Raw genomic sequence first — 5,089 nt, forward strand, 5'->3', positions numbered from 1 at the left:
AGCAGATGCACAGGAAGTGTGCAGGGATGGGACCGAGGTTTAGGGAATACAGCAGCTGTGATACCACAATGAAAAGGAAGCTGTGACATCACAATGAAAATGCTATGATTTTTTTTCTTTGCAAGGAGGGCAGAGTTGATTAAGGGGAAGCTCCAAGGTCCGGAATGTATCCTATATCTGGTAACAATATTAAGTTACCCAGATAGAGGGCAACCATGAAACCTGAGCAACAGGAAACCTGAACTGCTCCCCATCCTGGAAGCAGAACTGGAAGGAAGCAGTGGCCCAAATCCATAGAGGGTGAGGAATCTAACCAAGAAGCATGGGTGCTTTTATTAACACCTCAAGGCCAACAAACAAGGAGAAAGGACATGGACACAAGTCAAGTTCATCCTCCTGATACTGGAATTTGGGATGCAGAGGCTGAGATGAACTGGCTTTTGTGTGGTGGTGCATGATGAAGTTAAAGCTTTCTTATAGATCCAGAAATTTAGGGCATCACATTTGAGATCATTCCAGCCATCCCTAGAGAACTCTGTGCCATCTTCATCCTCGACATTGTTGTGCTCCTCTTTATTCCAACACTATGCAGGGAGTAAGTGTCTGTGGGGTGTGAACCTCCAAATGGGACATCTGTATGGTACCTACTGTCAAGGCTCTGGGAGCATCATGGAAGAGGGGGCAGAAAGACTGTATGAGCCAGAGACTGGAGGAGGACATCTGGGCACAGCTGAACTCAAAGCAGTCATGGTTGCTTGCACAAGATTGAGCTTGTTAACATTGCAGCATGGAGGGGGCACTGTTCATGAGGTACTAGGATGGTTGATGGCTTCGGGGGAGGAGGGAAAGTCAGTTTTCTTTAAAACCGATATGCTGAGCAAGCTCTGGCAGATGGCCTCATGCCCATGAGTAGCAACATAATTGTACTCAGTGGGATACAGAAAAAGGGAGGGGGCGTGACATTGGGAGGGGATGAGAGATGAATTCAGTGGGAGTTAAAGAGAGAAGTGGGTGTGTGTGAATAGGTTCAAAATGCATTGTGTGCATGCATAAAAATCAAATAATAAAACAGTATATAATTTTTAAATGTGGGCATGATACCTGGCTCTCTCTCTGAGTGTGTGGTGTGTGTGCATATGTGTGTGCAGGTGTTTGCAACTGTGAGAGCACATGCAGAGCTGCAGGAAGAGATTAGGCATCCTGCTGGACTAGTTTCCACTTAGTCCTCTTGAATGAGGATTTCTTACTGGCCTTGGAGCTAGGCTAACAGTCAGCAAGCCCCAGGGACTCTCCTGTCTGCAGGCCTCATGCCCAATATTGGGGTTCTAGGCACATGTGATCATGCTTGTATTCTTTACTCATGGATGCTGAGGCACCTAAGTCAGGTCTTCATGCCTAAGCAGCAAGCACTCTTATTCCATGAGATGTTGCCGCAAACCCCATGACCAACTTTCAAAATGTGCTTTCAAACTCAAGGCAATCACGTCCCTGACAGGCATTTCCCTAGTCTCTACTCTAGCAGGTCACCTATCCCTTGGTGAGGAAGGTATTTAATACTGCCCAGCACATAGGATAGCAATTGTGTTTCAGGCGATCTATAAATCATTCAGAAATGTTCAAGTCTCAGAGAGTATGTGCGACCCCTCATTCCTACCCTTCTCTATTCAAGTAGAAAAAACAGCATCTTACTCATAGTTTTGTCAGGGAAATGGTCTCTCAATCTCAGGTGACCACAGCCAGATGTGCGTTCCAGACAAGGGTGGTGTGCCCCACCAGTGGACCTGCTCCCCCTCAGTCTCTATGATGACCATTTGGGCCCCCTCTTCCTGGCAGGCAGTGATGGAGTTGTACCAGTTTCATTGGGACTTGGAGAAGACACAACAGTTTCCACGAAAGAACACACAGTCCCTTTGACAGGGTTGACACAAGTTATCTGTCAGGAGAAACACATCAGAAGGACATACTTAGAAGCCTGTGTTCCCATTTCTCTTCAGCCTTTGAGGTCTCCAGAGCCAGGACCCTTCCTCACCACAGTACTCTAGGGAGCCTGTCCCCTCTGTGTTCCTTATCCTCTTCTCCACCCAGAAGAACCTAGAAGTCCTGAGCCCATCTTCTTCGGACATGGAGAAGTAGAGGCCTGGAGTTCAGAACAGAGGCCAGGACCAGCTTGACTGCATGCACTGTGTGCACAATATCTGTGAACTTACAGAGCCTACGGTGTGTATGGATGGCCCTTGTTAACACTAATGGCCCGGTGTAAGACTCCTGTGCAGATAGTGCTTGCTGTATGGATAACCCCTGTGAACATTGTATGCCTACTGTGTACACAACCCCTGAACACTGAATGCCTGTTGCATGAATGGCTCCTGGGAACATGGTCCTACTCTGCACAGAATTCCTTTGAACATTGAGTGCCTACTGTGCGCATGGCTCTGTAAATACCAAGCTCCATTCTCCGTGTTATATTATGATCTCAATTCACAGAGAAGGAAGTTGAGACTCAAAGAGGCCTGAGGACGAAAGGAGATTGGCTCCTCTCCCGTGGAGACCTGAAGCAGTGGATCCCTTGTTTCTGGTCACTCACCGTGTACTTCAGTCTTCAGCTGCGTGAGCTCCTGATAGATTTTGTCTTGACTCTGGGAGCTGGGGGGACCTTTGAGACTTAGCCAAGAAAGGAAGAAAAAAAATCTATGCAGTTATTAAATCCTGCTTTTTGCCATGGCCTGCTCTTGGACCCTTGGGGTGTTGTGTCACTTTTAAAAGAAGGGGTCCCATGTTGTCAGTGATTTCTCCTGGGTCCACATCTTTATCCTATCTCAGTTTCACAAGCAGGCACAAAGTTTCTACCTGTGTCTAGAACACTTTCTGCCCGATGTCTTTAGACAATTTTTGATTTATTTTTATTCTATGTGTATGAGTGTTTCACCTGCATGTGTGTATGTATATACGCCAGGTGCTTGTCTGGTGCCTGAGGTAGTCAGAACAGGGTGCTGAATACCCTGGAACTGGAGTTATAGATAATTGTGAGCCACTGTGTGGATGCTATGGATGCTGTGAATCAAACCCAGGTCCTCTGGAAGAACAAGACGTGTTCTTAACTGCTGAGCCAACTCTCCAGTCTTTGGTCAATAACATTCAAAGGCCAGGAAATAGACACCCAGAGAAGGGTGAACCCCTAGGAAAATGGAACTGCAGCTCTTCTCTCTGTCTCTCATCTCCCCTCTCTTATAACAGAGATGAGGGAGGTGTCTCTGAGAAGTTCCTGGAAGCCACTGAAGGTTATGTTACCAACATACATTCCCCACTTTTCTCATACAGATCCTAGGGCCGGATCAGAGAGCTGAGGGGCCCACTGTGACTGACCTAGGGCAAGAATAATCAGCAGAAGAAGCTAAGAACAGGAAGTTGGAGAGCAACTGCAGGACCAAGGGGTTGCAGCTGTGCTTCCGATACTCTGTAGGAGACACAGTAGTGTTATTAGAGTCAGAGTGGCCCCTGCCTCAGCCTGACCCCAGGCCAGACTTACTGCCACCATCCTCCTACAGAGCACACGAGTCTGGACTCTCAGCCTCCACCTCCTTATGGCCCAGGATTCCACTTCCAGCATCTACCTCCCCAGGACTGAGAAGTTTAGGGTCCCAACTCCAATTATCCAGGACCCATTTCTGGGAAGGGCTGTCTACTTTTTTTCAGCCCTTCACCATTATTATAGCTGCCAAGCTTTTGATTGCAAAGTTTGGTCGTCATCCAGAGGTGACAGCAGACTCCCTGGTGCCACCGATCAAGCACTCTTCATCCTCTGGGGGAACAGAGAGCCAGTCAGAGCCTTGGGCAGCCTCAACTCCGAGCTGCCCCTCAGGACTCCCTTGCTGAGATCCCGCAGTCCCAGCCCATCCTCACCTGGGCTGCCTGCCCACTTGCTGTACCCTTGGTTCCATAGTGTCATTTACTGTCACTGCTCTTGCTTTCATGTCTGGAACAGCCGAAGAGCACATCTTGTATTTGTTGTCCCCTGATGCCTGCTTCCTAGACATTCTGATGGGAAGAGGAAAAGGAACCAGATGTGAGTGTGGAAGAGCTAGAGGGAGCGTCTGCACCCCTGACTCAGCATATCTGGTGCTGGATAATCCAGGAAATTTTAGGGAGAGGTCTGGGGAGTTTGGGGTGGGGAGCAGAAAGATCACGCTGTGACAGATTGTGAGGTGCCTTTATCAATGCTAATAGCCTGTGGAGACCATCTTTGCTACGCCCTTTCCTCTTGTGCTGAGAACCTTAACCCACATTCCTGGTAGCTCTGCCCCCATGGACTTACACTTTCATGCTTTCCTGGCATCTGACTCACTGTGGTTCCTGCTGACTTGGCTGTTCTGGTGGAATCACCATACTCCTGTTCCTGTAATGCCTTCTGCAGATGTGCCCACTTTGCCCTCTGGGCTGTAGCACATGATCCGCTCTCCAGTGTTGCACAGCCAGATTACATGACAGGCCCACAGTCGCACAGCTATTTGATGGCGATCTGCATTTGAACATAGGTGATCTGACTCTACAACCCTCGGTGTAAACCAAGGAAAACAAAATGGTCCCAAAGGGAGGAAATTTCCCAATGGCCAACACTTATTGAGTGGAAAAGGCTACATATTTTTGTTGTTCTCACAAACCGGAATAGTCTTCATAGGTAGCAAAGAAATCCATGGAACCTGGGAGTTCATTTTCTCCTTTCACTATGTGGGATCTGGGGGTCAGATTCGGGCCAGTAGGATTAGAGGCAAGTGCCTTTATCCAGTGACCGTTCAGCTGACCCATTTCACTTTGTTTTTGAGACAGGTTGTTACTGAGCCTTGAACTCACTGATTCAGCTAGATTGGCTGTCCAGTGAACCCCAAGCATCCTCCTGTTTCTGTCTCCCCACTATTGGGATTATAGATGTAATCCCGCCATGCCTGGATTTTTCTCTTGGGGTCCAAACTCTGTTCATCATGCTGTGTGCCAAGCACAGTGACTGAGCCATCTTCCCAGTCCCCGATCTTTGCTATTAATTTGAAATGGAGATGACTTTAAAGGGTAGGACAGAGATTGACCCAGTGGTTGA

General features: G+C 48.1%; 1 pseudogene; it reads right to left on the bottom strand.

Annotated features, from left to right (window-relative positions):
- Nucleotides 1-335: 335 nt before the first annotated feature.
- Nucleotides 336-4,803, bottom strand: LOC121464691 (annotated as a pseudogene).
- Between the last annotated feature and the right edge of the window lie 286 nt (nt 4,804-5,089).

The sequence above is a fragment of the Microtus oregoni genome, unplaced genomic scaffold (assembly GCF_018167655.1).
Source record: "Microtus oregoni isolate MIOR12 unplaced genomic scaffold, Mior012 000029F_ref0000214, whole genome shotgun sequence".
NCBI lineage: Eukaryota > Metazoa > Chordata > Mammalia > Rodentia > Cricetidae > Microtus > Microtus oregoni.